Source organism: Eurosta solidaginis, chromosome 1 (genome assembly GCF_040869045.1).
Source record: "Eurosta solidaginis isolate ZX-2024a chromosome 1, ASM4086904v1, whole genome shotgun sequence".
NCBI classification, from domain to species: Eukaryota; Metazoa; Arthropoda; class Insecta; order Diptera; family Tephritidae; genus Eurosta; species Eurosta solidaginis.
In genome coordinates this window covers 131585082-131601469 of record NC_090319.1, presented here as the reverse complement: position 1 = coordinate 131601469, position 16388 = coordinate 131585082, and positions in this window count along the sequence as shown.

Here is a 16388-nt window from a genome sequence, read left to right as displayed (position 1 = left end):
CTAAGGCCATGCTAAGCGATATTTACGTCAATAATCAAATCATGTATACACATATATAAGGCAGCCGAGAGATGTCACACACAGATGCATTTACTTATACGGCTATGTGTGCGCGAGAGACTGTAAACTACAAACATTCACATCAATAATTCAGTCATTATGTATCTACATAAACGAATAAATAATTGCGTCTACACATATGTACCATGTACGAATACGAGCAGCGGAGAGTCAATGCGTAAACACATGCATATATCTGAGATACTCCTATAAGTATGCCATGAGAAAAACTATAAAATTGTGCAATTGTAGTTACAGCTGAGAAGTTTGACAGCTACTGGACTAGTAGATTCTGGACGCGCCTTGAAGATGTATAAAATTGTGCAATTGTAGTTACAGCTGAAAAGTTTGAGAGCTGCTGGACTAATAGTTTCTTGAAGCGACTAGAAGATGCGAATGTTAAAATCAAAGGGTATAAAAGGCGACAGATGTAGAGGCGCTGTAATTCAGTTTGATTTGAGTTGTCAAGCAGTTTCGATTAAGACGATATCTAGCGAGCAATAGCAGTATTATTTTGAAAGTCAGCTATCAGTTTGGTTATTAAGCCAGCTAATTGCAAAGTATAGGTGTTATTGTGAAGTACTTTAATAAAGGCCATTTTTCCATTATTCAATATTGGAGTTATTTATTCAACTGTTTAGCGATACGAGCCTAGCAAAAGGGCAAATAAGAGGATTTGCAGCAAATTCGTTACAATATTTTTTATAAATTCCTTCAGCTTGACATCGTATTTTTGCTTCATATTGTTCTCTGTTATTCATAATGGATAATAGAGTTTCTAATATTAATGGGTAACTTTTCATAAAAGCTTTATTAGCTTCAGCTCGACTTGACCACCTAGTGCACTCAGCTCATTTAGGTACCATTATTCTCTCATTATCAATTTTATTCGATTTTAAAATATCGACTAGAAAAGACCAACGCTTTTCTGATGCTGAAAAAATACATACAATTCTTGTAAAGACATAAAATAATCTGAATAATAAGGCGATGCATTTAACGCTTTCTCTCCAGCAAGATTAAGTGAATGTCCAAAGCACGGAACCCAAAGTATACGCGAATTAAGTTTTTGAAATATTTAATTATGTATGACATATTTAATTTAATTACGATTCATAGGATGGAAAAAAAGGACTTTGATTTATGATTTCATACTGGCAGTGGCAGATTGTTAGGGGCTACATGATGGTGCTATAGGTTGTAGACCCACTGTCTGCAGGGGGCCTCCTGTGACCTGGCACTCTCTATTATACTTTGTTAAATCACGAACAGACGGCGGAGAAATACTATACAATTATAAAAAAAATTCTTTGTTAAACCACGAAAGAGCGAGAGAGAAATATTATGTTATGTTTTTTTTAATAATTTTAAAATATTTCTCCATCTTTTGTTTGTTGAAGTATTGTTTTTTTATTACACTGATCAACAACATTTTTGTACATGGGTCGTGCGGATATTTTTTTTATTGCTTTTGCACCCAGAAATAAGAATAGGAACATAAAAAAGTTTTTGATTTGGTTTTGTTCGAAAAAAATGAGAAAAACGAAAAACGTGAAAATTCATCAAAATTTGACATAGATTTGATTTAGTCTAGTATAGTAAAAATCAATTTAAGATTTTTTCCTATAAATTTAGTTTTAGAATACAGTTTAAATGTCTAAAAATCCTTTTCCTGCCATATTCGGTAACATTTTCTCTTATTAACGTCCAAATATAGTCCCCCATCATGCTTTCCGTATACTGGCCTTGGTAGCGTTTCTCAAACTCCATTATATCTTGATGGAATTGCTCCCCGTGTTCTTCTGAATAAGCTCCCATATTATCTTTGAATTTATTCAGATGTGAATGTAACATGTGCATCTTTAGCGACATTCTACATCCGATGGCGGAAAAATTCGTAGTCATGCCAGTTATCAGCTCATCATAAATTTCATCCCTATGATTTCCAAGAAAGTCATGAACCACTGCCTTAAAACTGTTCCACGCTAGTTTCTCCTCACTGCTAAGTAGGTCCGGGAAAATATCGCAGTTCATAATTTTTTTTATTTGAGAGCCAACAAAGACTCCAGCTTTAATTTTCGCCTCTGGCAGCTTTGGAAAAAAGTCTGCAAATATTTGAAAGCTTTGGAATGGCTAGCGCTGGTCTGAAGTTAAGTCCCAAAAAGTGGCGGCTGTTTAAAAAGGAAGTAAATTATTTGGGTCACAAGGTAACGACAGAGGGCATCTGCACTGCGAACGAAAAGATAGAGGCTGTAAAGGATTGGCCAAGACCACAGAACCTACATGAATTAAGAAGTTTCCTTGGGCTGTGCACATATTACCGCCGATTTGTACCAAATTTTTCCAGCGTAGCCCATAGCCTCCATGAGCTTACACGAAAAAATAAAGCTTTTGAATGGAAGAAGGAGCAAGAAGTGGCTTTCCAAACATTGAAGGAGCGTTTGTACACTGCCCCAAAGTTAGCATATCCGATTCCAGAAGCAACATTTATTCTAGATACAGATGCGAGTGGATATGCTATAGGAGGCGTTTTATCACAACTGGTCGATGGACAGGAGAAGGTAGTTGCATATTACAGCCGTTCGATTGGAAAACCAGAGAGGAACTAATGTGTTACGCGGATAGAGCTGTTGGCATTGGTAGAGTGCATTAAACATTTTCACAAATACCTCTACGGCCAGCGATTCCGCGTCAGGACAGATCACGCGGCGTTGGAATGGCTTCTGCAGTTCCGTAATTCGGACAGACAATTGGCACGGTGGATCGAACGACTACAAAGCTATGACTTTTCCATTGAGCATCGAAAAGGTAGTACCCATGGAAAATGGAAATGCCGATGCAATGTCACGAAGGCCATGTAGTTTGGAATGCAAGCACTGTTCAAAGGCCGAGGCTAAAGAAGACATTATAGATGTCCGGCTTATGACTATAACGTGTGCGGATGAATGGGACAAGGAAAAACTAAGAAAGTGTCAGCTAGAAGATACAGATCTGTCACATGTTATGCAAGGGCTCGAACGAAACGAAAGACCAAGCAGAGAGGATATGTCAGCAGAGAGTCCCATTGCGAAGTCATATTGGGCACAGTGGAACAGTTTAGAATTGATATCCGGTTGCATGCATCGAGTATGGGAGAGTGAGGATGGTCAATGCAAGAAGAAGCTGATAGTTGTTCCCAGAAAGAGGATTCCTGACGTGCTCAGCGAGCTGCACAATGGTCCAAGTGGAGGTCATCTTGGAATCACGAAGACACTCGAGAAAATTAAGCAGAGATTCTATTGGGTTGGTTGCCGTCAGTCGGTCACCGAGTGGATTGCCAACTGCGAGGTATGCAACAGAGCGAAAGGGCCCAAAACCCGAATTCATGGCCAGATGAAGCAGTATATTTCAGGTGCACCATTTGAAAGGATCGCCATGGATGTCGCAGGTCCATTTCCTACTAGCAACCGCGGAAACAAATACGTACTAGTGGTTATGGATTATTTCAGTAAATGGCCAGAGGTATACCCAATCCCAAACCAAGAAACAGAAACAGTGGCAGAAGTGGTTAAAAACGAATGGGTTGCAAGATATGGTGTACCAATGGAGTTACATTCTGACCAAGGCAGGAATTTTGAATCAGCTGTGTTCCAAGAAATGTGCAAGAAGTTGGGCATTCGAAAAACACGGACAACTGCATTGCATCCTCAGTCCGATGGTATGGTGTAACGCTTCAATAGAACATTGGAGGAGCATTTAAGGAAAGTAGTAGACAAGTACCTTAAGGACTGGGATACACACATATCGTTATTCTTGATGGCCTACCGATCGGCAGTACATGACATAACGGGCCAAACTCCCGCAAAGGTAGTTTTTGGCAATGACCTTCGATTTGACCAGCTGATTTGAAGTATGGGATAGATGCCGATGCGGAGAGGAATGTCAAGAAATCCACTGGTGTCTTGGAAGAAGAGCTGAGAGAGATACACAATCTGGTAAGGTAACGAGTAAAGATTATGAGTGACAAGAGGAAAGCGAGGTACGATAAAGCAATTAATTCGGAAGGGTTTCAGGAAGGAGATTTGGTGCTGCTATACAACCCACAACGAAAAAAAGGTTTTTCCCCGAAATTGCAGTGTAATTGGGAAGGCCCATACAAAGTTGTAAAACGGATCAACGATGTAGTGTACCGCATACAAACCATTGGCAAACCACGAACCAAAATGAAAGTGGTTCATTTGGAGAAGCTAGCAGCGGTTAAATCGGGAGATTTGTCTGATTGGGAGGATCAGACTTAGGTGGAGGGCACTGTCACGGATATTAGCATCACTAAGCTATACCATCATTAAGGCGATGCTAAGGCCATGCTAAGCGATATTTACGTCAATAATCAAATCATGTGTACACATATATAAGGCAGCCGAGAGATGTCACACACAGATGCATTTACTTATACGCCTATGTGTGCGCGAGAGACTGTAAACTACAAACATTCACATCAATAATTCAGTCATTATGTATCTACATAAACGAATAAATAATTGCGTCTACACATATGTACCATGTACGAATACGAGCAGCGGAGAGTCAATGCGTAAACACATGCATATATCTGAGATACTCCTATAAGTATGCCATGAGAAAAACTATAAAATTGTGCAATTGTAGTTACAGCTGAGAAGTTTGACAGCTACTGGACTAGTAGATTCTGGAAGCGCCTTGAAGATGTATAAAATTGTGCAATTGTAGTTACAGCTGAGAAGTTTGAGAGCTGCTGGACTAATAGTTTCTTGAAGCGACTAGAAGATGCGAATGTTAAAATCAAAGAGTATAAAAGGCGACAGATGTAGAGGCGCTGTAATTCAGTTTGATTTGAGTTGTCAAGCAGTTTCGATTAAGACGATATCTAGCGAGCAATAACAGTATTATTTTGAAAGTCAGCTATCAGTTTGGTTATTAAGCCAGCTAATTGCAAAGTATAGGTGTTATTGTGAAGTACTTTAATAAAGGCCATTTTTCCATTATTCAATATTGGAGTTATTTATTCAACAGTTTAGCGATACGAGCCTAGCAAAAGGGCAAATAAGAGGATTTGCAGCAAATTCGTTACAATATTTTTTATAAATTCCTTCAGCTTGACATCGTATTTTTGCTTCATATTCTTCTCTGTTATTCATAATGGATAATAGAGTTTCTAATATTAATGGGTAACTTTTCATAAAAGCTTTATTAGCTTCAGCTCGACTTGACCACCTAGTGCACTCAGCTCATTTAGGTACCATTATTCTCTCATTATCAATTTTATTCGATTTTAAAATATCGACTAGAAAAGACCAACGCTTTTCTGATGCTGAAAAAATACATACAATTCTTGTAAAGACATAAAATAATCTGAATAATAAGGCGATGCATTTAACGCTTTCTCTCCAGCAAGATTAATTGAATGTCCAAAGCACGGAACCCAAAGTATACGCGAATTAAGTTTTTGAAATATTTAATTATGTATGACATATTTAATTTAATTACGATTCATAGGATGGAAAAAAAGGACCTTGATTTATGATTTCATACTGGCAGTGGCAGATTGTTAGGGGCTACATGATGGTGCTATAGGTTGGAGACCCACTGTCTGCAGGGGGCCTCCTGTGACCTGGCACTCTCTATTATACTTTGTTAAATCACGAACAGGCGGCGGAGAAATACTATACAATTATAAAAAAAATACTTTGTTAAACCACGAAAGAGCGAGAGAGAAATATTATGTTATGTTTTTTTTAATAATTTTAAAATATTTCTCCATCTTTTGTTTGTTGAAGTATTGTTTTTTTATTACACTGATCAACAACATTTTTGTACATGGGTCGTGCGGATATTTTTTTTATTGCTTTTGCACCCAGAAATAAGAATAGGAACATAAAAAAGTTTTTGATTTGGTTTTGTTCGAAAAAAATGAGAAAAACGAAAAACGTGAAAATTCATCAAAATTTGACATAGATTTGATTTATTCTAGTATAGTAAAAATCAATTTAAGATTTTTTCCTATAAATTTGGTTTTAGAATACAGTTTAAATGTCTAAAAATGCTTTTCCTGCCATATTCGGTAACATTTTCTCTTACTAACGTCCAAATATAGTCCCCCATCATGCTTTCCGTATACTGGCCTTGGTAGCGTTTCTCAAACTCCATTATATCTTGATGGAATCGCTCCCCGTGTTCTTCTGAATAAGCTCCCATATTATCTTTGAATTTATTCAGATGTGAATGTAACATGTGCATCTTTAGCGACATTCTACATCCGATGGCGGAAAAAATCGTAGTCATGCCAGTTATCAGCTCATCATAAATTTCATCCCTATGATTTCCAAGAAAGTCATGAACCACTGCCTTAAAACTGTTCCACGCTAGTTTCTCCTCACTGCTAAGTAGGTCCGGGAAAATATCGCAGTTCATAATTTTTTTATTTGAGAGCCAACAAAGACTCCAGCTTTAATTTTCGCCTCTGGCAGCTTTGGAAAAAAGTCTGCAAATATTTGAAAGCTTTGGAATAGCTAGCGCTGGTCTGAAGTTAAGTCCCAAAAAGTGGCGGCTGTTTAAAAAGGAAGTAAATTATTTGGGTCACAAGGTAACGACAGAGGGCATCTGCACTGCGAACGAAAAGATAGAGGCTGTAAAGGATTGGCCAAGACCACAGAACCTACATGAATTAAGAAGTTTCCTTGGGCTGTGCACATATTACCGCCGATTTGTACCAAATTTTTCCAGCGTAGCCCATAGCCTCCATGAGCTTACAAGAAAAAATAAAGCTTTTGAATGGAAGAAGGAGCAAGAAGTGGCTTTCCAAACATTGAAGGAGCGTTTGTACACTGCCCCAAAGTTAGCATATCCGATTCCAGAAGCAACATTTATTCTAGATACAGATGCGAGTGGATATGCTATAGGAGGCGTTTTATCACAACTGGTCGATGGACAGGAGAAGGTAGTTGCATATTACAGCCGTTCGATTGGAAAACCAGAGAGGAACTAATGTGTTACGCGGAGAGAGCTGTTGGCATTGGTAGAGTGCATTAAACATTTTCACAAATACCTCTACGGCCAGCGATTCCGCGTCAGGACAGATCACGCAGCGTTGGAATGGCTTCTGCAGTTCCGTAATCCTTAAGGACAATTGGCACGGTGGATCGAACGACTACAAAGCTATGACTTTTCCATTGAGCATCGAAAAGGTAGTACCCATGGAAAATGGAAATGCCGATGCAATGTCACGAAGGCCATGTAGTTTGGAATGCAAGCACTGTTCAAAGGCCGAGGCTAAAGAAGACATTATAGATGTCCGGCTTATGACTATAACGTGTGCGGATGAATGGGACAAGGAAAAACTAAGAAAGTGTCAGCTAGAAGATACAGATCTGTCACATGTTATGCAAGGGCTCGAACGAAACGAAAGACCAAGCAGAGAGGAGATGTCAGCAGAGAGTCCCATTGCGAAGTCATATTGGGCACAGTGGAACAGTTTAGAATTGATATCCGGTTGCTTGCATCGAGTATGGGAGAGTGAGGATGGTCAATGCAAGAAGAAGCTGATAGTTGTTCCCAGAAAGAGGATTCCTGACGTGCTCAGCGAGCTGCACAATGGTCCAAGTGGAGGTCATCTTGGAATCACGAAGACACTCGAGAAAATTAAGCAGAGATTCTTTGGGTTGGTTGCCGTCAGTCGGTGACCGAGTGGATTGCCAACTGCGAGGTATGCAACAGAGCGAAAGGGCCCAAAACCCGAATTCATGGCCAGATGAAGCAGTATATTTCACGTGCACCATTTGAAAGGATCGCCATGGATGTCGCAGGTCCATTTCCTACTAGCAACCGCGGAAACAAATACGTACTAGTGGTTATGGATTATTTCAGTAAATGGCCAGAGGTATACCCAATCCCAAACCAAGAAACAGAAACAGTGGCAGAAGTGGTTAAAAAAGAATGGGTTGCAAGATATGGTGTACCAATGGAGTTACATTCTGACCAAGGCAGGAATTTTGAATCAGCTGTGTTCCAAGAAATGTGCAAGAAGTTGGGCATTCGAAAAACACGGACAACTGCATTGCATCCTCAGTCCGATGGTATGGTGTAACGCTTCAATAGAACATTGGAGGAGCATTTAAGGAAAGTAGTAGACAAGTACCTTAAGGACTGGGATACACACATATCGTTATTCTTGATGGCCTACCGATCGGCAGTACATGACACAACTGGCCAAACTCCCGCAAAGGTAATTTTTGGCAATGACCTTCGACTGCCAGCTGATTTGAAGTATGGGATAGATGCCGATGCGGAGAGGAATGTCAAGAAATCCACTGGTGTCTTGGAAGAAGAGCTGAGAGAGATACACCATCTGGTAAGGTAACGAGCAAAGATTATGAGTGACAAGATGAAAGCGAGGTACGATAAAGCAATTAATTCGGAAGGGTTTCAGGAAGGAGATTTGGTGCTGCTATACAACCCACAACGAAAAAAAGGTTTGTCCCCGAAATTGCAGTGTAATTGGGAAGGCCCATACAAAGTTGTAAAACGGATCAACGATGTAGTGTACCGCATACAAACCATTGGCAAACCACGAACCAAAATGAAAGTGGTTCATTTGGAGAAGCTAGCAGCGGTTAAATCGGGAGATTTGTCTGATTGGGAGGATCAGACTTAGGTGGAGGGCACTGTCACGGATATTAGCATCACTAAGCTATACCATCATTAAGGCAATGCTAAGGCCATGCTAAGCGATATTTACGTCAATAATCAAATCATGTATACACATATATAAGGCAGCCGAGAGATGTCACACACAGATGCATTTACTTATACGCCTATGTGTGCACGAGAGACTGTAAACTACAAACATTCACATCAATAATTCAGTCATTATGTATCTACATAAACGAATAAATAATTGCGTCTACACATATGTACCATGTACGAATACGAGCAGCGGAGAGTCAATGCGTAAACACATGCATATATCTGAGATACTCCTATAAGTATGCCATGAGAAAAACTATAAAATTGTGCAATTGTAGTTACAGCTGAGAAGTTTGACAGCTACTGGACTAGTAGATTCTGGAAGCGCCTTGAAGATGTATAAAATTGTGCAATTGTAGTTACAGCTGAAAAGTTTGAGAGCTGCTGGACTAATAGTTTCTTGAAGCGACTAGAAGATGCGAATGTTAAAATCAAAGAGTATAAAAGGCGACAGATGTAGAGGCGCTGTAATTCAGTTTGATTTGAGTTGTCAAGCAGTTTCGATTAAGACGATATCTAGCGAGCAACAGCAGTATTATTTTGAAAGTCAGCTACCAGTTTGGTTATTAAGCCAGCTAATTGCAAAGTATAGGTGTTATTGTGAAGTACTTTAATAAAGGCCATTTTTCCGTTATTCAATATTGGAGTTATTTATTCAACAGTTTAGTGATACGAGCCTAGCAAAAGGGCAAATAAGAGGATTTGCAGCAAATTCGTTACAATATTTTTTATAAATTCCTTCAGCTTGACATCGTATTTTTGCTTCATATTCTTCTCTGTTATTCATAATGGATAATAGAGTTTCTAATATTAATGGGTAACTTTTCATAAAAGCTTTATTAGCTTCAGCTCGACTTGACCACCTAGTGCACTCAGCTCATTTAGGTACCATTATTCTCTCATTATCAATTTTATTCGATTTTAAAATATCGACTAGAAAAGACCAACGCTTTTCTGATGCTGAAAAAATACATACAATTCTTGTAAAGACATAAAATAATCTGAATAATAAGGCGATGCATTTAACGCTTTCTCTCCAGCAAGATTAAGTGAATGTCCAAAGCACGGAACCCAAAGTATACGCGAATTAAGTTTTTGAAATATTTAATTATGTATGACATATTTAATTTAATTACGATTCATAGGATGGAAAAAAAGGACTTTGATTTATGATTTCATACTGGCAGTGGCAGATTGTTAGGGGCTACATGATGGAGACCCACTGTCTGCAGGGGGCCTCCTGTGACCTGGCACTCTCTATTATACTTTGTTAAATCACGAACAGGCGGCGGAGAAATACTATACAATTATAAAAAAAATACTTTGTTAAACCACGAAAGAGCGAGAGAGAAATATTATGTTATGTTTTTTTTAATAATTTTAAAATATTTCTCCATCTTTTGTTTGTTGAAGTATTGTTTTTTTATTACACTGATCAACAACATTTTTGTACATGGGTCGTGCGGATATTTTTTTTATTGCTTTTGCACCCCGAAATAAGAATAGGAACATAAAAAAGTTTTTGATTTGGTTTTGTTCGAAAAAAATGAGAAAAACGAAAAACGTGAAAATTCATCAAAATTTGACATAGACTTGATTTATTCTAGTATAGTAAAAATCAATTTAAGATTTTTTCCTATAAATTTAGTTTTAGAATACAGTTTAAATGTCTAAAAATGCTTTTCCTGCCATATTCGGTAACATTTTCTCTTATTAACGTCCAAATATAGTCCCCCATCATGCTTTCCGTATACTGGCCTTGGTAGCGTTTCTCAAACTCCATTATATCTTGATGGAATCGCTCCCCGTGTTCTTCTGAATAAGCTCCCATATTATCTTTGAATTTATTCAGATGTGAATGTAACATGTGCATCTTTAGCGACATTCTACATCCGATGGCGGAAAAATTCGTAGTCATGCCAGTTATCAGCTCATCATAAATTGCATCCCTATGATTTCCAAGAAAGTCATGAACCACTGCCTTAAAACTGTTCCACGCTAGTTTCTCCTCACTGCTAAGTAGGTCCGGGAAAATATCGCAGTTCATAATTTTTTTTATTTGAGAGCCAACAAAGACTCCAGCTTTAATTTTCGCCTCTGGCAGCTTTGGAAAAAAGTCTGCAAATATTTGAAAGCTTTGGAATAGCTAGCGCTGGTCTGAAGTTAAGTCCCAAAAAGTGGCGGCTGTTTAAAAAGGAAGTAAATTATTTGGGTCACAAGGTAACGACAGAGGGCATCTGCACTGCGAACGAAAAGATAGAGGCTGTAAAGGATTGGCCAAGACCACAGAACCTACATGAATTAAGAAGTTTCCTTGGGCTGTGCACATATTACCGCCGATTTGTACCAAATTTTTCCAGCGTAGCCCATAGCCTCCATGAGCTTACAAGAAAAAATAAAGCTTTTGAATGGAAGAAGGAGCAAGAAGTGGCTTTCCAAACATTGAAGGAGCGTTTGTACACTGCCCCAAAGTTAGCATATCCGATTCCAGAAGCAACATTTATTCTAGATACAGATGCGAGTGGATATGCTATAGGAGGCGTTTTATCACAACTGGTCGATGGACAGGAGAAGGTAGTTGCATATTACAGCCGTTCGATTGGAAAACCAGAGAGGAACTAATGTGTTACGCGGAGAGAGCTGTTGGCATTGGTAGAGTGCATTAAACATTTTCACAAATACCTCTACGGCCAGCGATTCCGCGTCAGGACAGATCACGCAGCGTTGGAATGGCTTCTGCAGTTCCGTAATCCGGAAGGACAATTGGCACGGTGGATCGAACGACTACAAAGCTATGACTTTTCCATTGAGCATCGAAAAGGTAGTGCCCATGGAAAATAGAAATGCCGATGCAATGTCACGAAGGCCATGTAGTTTGGAATGCAAGCACTGTTCAAAGGCCGAGGCTAAAGAAGACATTATAGATGTCCGGCTTATGACTATAACGTGTGCGGATGAATGGGACAAGGAAAAACTAAGAAAGTGTCAGCTAGAAGATACAGATCTGTTACATGTTATGCAAAGGCTCGAACGAAACGAAAGACCAAGCAGAGAGGAGATGTCAGCAGAGAGTCCCATTGCGAAGTCATATTGGGCACAGTGGAACAGTTTAGAATTGATATCCGGTTGCTTGCATCGAGTATGGGAGAGTGAGGATGGTCAATGCAAGAAGAAGCTGATAGTTGTTCCCAGAAAGAGGATTCCTGACGTGCTCAGCGAGCTGCACAATGGTCCAAGTGGAGGTCATCTTGGAATCACGAAGACACTCGAGAAAATTAAGCAGAGATTCTATTGGGTTGGTTGCCGTCAGTCGGTCACCGAGTGGATTGCCAACTGCGAGGTATGCAACAGAGCGAAAGGGCCCAAAACCCGAATTCATGGCCAGATGAAGCAGTATATTTCAGGTGCACCATTTGAAAGGATCGCCATGGATGTCGCAGGTCCATTTCCTACTAGCAACCGCGGAAACAAATACGTACTAGTGGTTATGGATTATTTCAGTAAATGGCCAGAGGTATACCCAATCCCAAACCAAGAAACAGAAACAGTGGCAGAAGTGGTTAAAAACGAATGGGTTGCAAGACATGGTGTACCAATGGAGTTACATTCTGACCAAGGCAGGAATTTTGAATCAGCTGTGTTCCAAGAAATGTGCAAGAAGTTGGGCATTCGAAAAACACGGACAACTGCATTGCATCCTCAGTCCGATGGTATGGTGTAACGCTTCAATAGAACATTGGAGGAGCATTTAAGGAAAGTAGTAGACAAGTACCTTAAGGACTGGGATACACACATATCGTTATTCTTGATGGCCTACCGATCGGCAGTACATGACACAACGGGCCAAACTCCCGCAAAGGTAATTTTTGGCAATGACTTTCGACTGCCAGCTGACTTGAAGTATGGGATAGATGCCGATGCGGAGAGGAATGTCAAGAAATCCACTGGTGTCTTGGAAGAAGAGCTGAGAGAGATACACGATCTGGCAAGGTAACGAGTAAAGATTATGAGTGACAAGAGGAAAGCGAGGTACGATAAAGCAATTAATTCGGAAGGGTTTCAGGAAGGAGATTTGGTGCTGCTATACAACCCACAACGAAAAAAAGGTTTTTCCCCGAAATTGCAGTGTAATTGGGAAAGCCCATACAAAGTTGTAAAACGGATCAACGATGTAGTGTACCGCATACAAACCATTGGCAAACCACGAACCAAAATGAAAGTGGTTCATTTGGAGAAGCTAGCAGCGGTTAAATCGGGAGATTTGTCTGATTGGAAGGATCAGACTTAGGTGGAGGGCACTGTCACGGATATTAGCATCACTAAGCTATACCATCATTAAGGCGATGCTAAGGCCATGCTAAGCGATATTTACGTCAATAATCAAATCATGTATACACATATATAAGGCATCCGAGTGATGTCACACACAGATGCATTTACTTATACGCCTATGTGTGCGCGAGAGACTGTAAACTACAAACATTCACATCAATAATTCAGTCATTATGTATCTACATAAACGAATAAATAATTGCGTCTACACATATGTACCATGTACGAATACGAGCAGCGGAGAGTCAATGCGTAAACACATGCATATATCTGAGATACTCCTATAAGTATGCCATGAGAAAAACTATAAAATTGTGCAATTGTAGTTACAGCTGAGAAGTTTGACAGCTACTGGACTAGTAGATTCTGGAAGCGCCTTGAAGATGTATAAAATTGTGCAATTGTAGTTACAGCTGAAAAGTTTGAGAGCTGCTGGACTAATAGTTTCTTGAAGCGACTAGAAGATGCGAATGTTAAAATCAAAGAGTATAAAAGGCGACAGATGTAGAGGCGCTGTAATTCAGTTTGATTTGAGTTGTCAAGCAGTTTCGATTAAGACGATATCTAGCGAGCAATAGCAGTATTATTTTGAAAGTCAGCTATCAGTTTGGTTATTAAGCCAGCTAATTGCAAAGTATAGGTGTTATTGTGAAGTACTTTAATAAAGGCCATTTTTCCATTATTCAATATTGGAGTTATTTATTCAACAGTTTAGCGATACGAGCCTAGCAAAAGGGCAAATAAGAGGATTTGCAGCAAATTCGTTACAATATTTTTTATAAATTCCTTCAGCTTGACATCGTATTTTTGCTTCATATTCTTCTCTGTTATTCATAATGGATAATAGAGTTTCTAATATTAATGGGTAACTTTTCATAAAAGCTTTATTAGCTTCAGCTCGACTTGACCACCTAGTGCACTCAGCTCATTTAGGTACCATTATTCTCTCATTATCAATTTTATTCGATTTTAAAATATCGACTAGAAAAGACCAACGCTTTTCTGATGCTGAAAAAATACATACAATTCTTGTAAAGACATAAAATAATCTGAATAATAAGGCGATGCATTTAACGCTTTCTCTCCAGCAAGATTAAGTGAATGTCCAAAGCACGGAACCCAAAGTATACGCGAATTAAGTTTTTGAAATATTTAATTATGTATGACATATTTAATTTAATTACGATTCATAGGATGGAAAAAAAGGACTTTGATTTATGATTTCATACTGGCAGTGGCAGATTGTTAGGGGCTACATGATGGTGCTATAGGTTGGAGACCCACTGTCTGCAGGGGGCCTCCTGTGACCTGGCACTCTCTATTATACTTTGTTAAATCACGAACAGGCGGCGGAGAAATACTATACAATTATAAAAAAAATACTTTGTTAAACCACGAAAGAGCGAGAGAGAAATATTATGTTATGTTTTTTTTAATAATTTTAAAATATTTCTCCATCTTTTGTTTGTTGAAGTATTGTTTTTTTATTACACTGATCAACAACATTTTTGTACATGGGTCGTGCGGATATTTTTTTTATTGCTTTTGCACCCAGAAATAAGAATAGGAACATAAAAAAGTTTTTGATTTGGTTTTGTTCGAAAAAAATGAGAAAAACGAAAAACGTGAAAATTCATCAAAATTTGACATAGACTTGATTTATTCTAGTATAGTAAAAATCAATTTAAGATTTTTTCCTATAAATTTAGTTTTAGAATACAGTTTAAATGTCTAAAAATGCTTTTCCTGCCATATTCGGTAACATTTTCTCTTATTAACGTCCAAATATAGTCCCCCATCATGCTTTCCGTATACTGGCCTTGGTAGCGTTTCTCAAACTCCATTATATCTTGATGGAATCGCTCCCCGTGTTCTTCTGAATAAGCTCCCATATTATCTTTGAATTTATTCAGATGTGAATGTAACATGTGCATCTTTAGCGACATTCTACATCCGATGGCGGAAAAATTCGTAGTCATGCCAGTTATCAGCTCATCATAAATTTCATCCCTATGATTTCCAAGAAAGTCATGAACCACGGCCTTAAAACTGTTCCGCGCTAGTTTCTCCTCACTGCTAAGTAGGTCCGGGAAAATATCGCAGTTCATAATTTTTTTTATTTGAGAGCCAACAAAGACTCCAGCTTTAATTTTCGCCTCTGGCAGCTTTGGAAAAAAGCTGCAAATATTTGAAAGCTTTGGAATAGCTAGCGCTGGTCTGAAGTTAAGTCCCAAAAAGTGGCGGCTGTTTAAAAAGGAAGTAAATTATTTGGGTCACAAGGTAACGACAGAGGGCATCTGCACTGCGAACGAAAAGATAGAGGCTGTAAAGGATTGGCCAAGACCACAGAACCTACATGAATTAAGAAGTTTCCTTGGGCTGTGCACATATTACCGCCGATTTGTACCAAATTTTTCCAGCGTAGCCCATAGCCTACATGAGCTTACAAGAAAAAATAAAGCTTTTGAATGGAAGAAGGAGCATGAAGTGGCTTTCCAAACATTGAAGGAGCGTTTGTACACTGCCCCAAAGTTAGCATATCCGATTCCAGAAGCAACATTTATTCTAGATACAGATGCGAGTGGATATGCTATAGGAGGCGTTTTATCACAACTGGTCGATGGACAGGAGAAGGTAATTGCATATTACAGCCGTTCGATTGGAAAACCAGAGAGGAACTAATGTGTTACGCGGAGAGAGCTGTTGGCATTGGTAGAGTGCATTAAACATTTTCACAAATACCTCTACGGCCAGCGATTCCGCGTCAGGACAGATCACGCAGCGTTGGAATGGCTTCTGCAGTTCCGTAATCCGGAAGGACAATTGGCACGGTGGATCGAACGACTACAAAGCTATGACTTTTCCATTGAGCATCGAAAAGGTAGTACCCATGGAAAATGGAAATGCCGATGCAATGTCACGAAGGCCATGTAGTTTGGAATGCAAGCACTGTTCAAAGGCCGAGGCTAAAGAAGACATTATAGATGTCCGGCTTATGACTATAACGTGTGCGGATGAATGGGACAAGGAAAAACTAAGAAAGTGGCAGCTAGAAGATACAGATCTGTCACATGTTATGCAAGGGCTCGAACGAAACGAAAGACCAAGCAGAGAGGAGATGTCAGCAGAGAGTCCCATTGCGAAGTCATATTGGGCACAGTGGAACAGTTTAGAATTGATATCCGGTTGCTTGCATCGAGTATGGGAGAGTGAGGATGGTCAATGCAAGAAGAAGC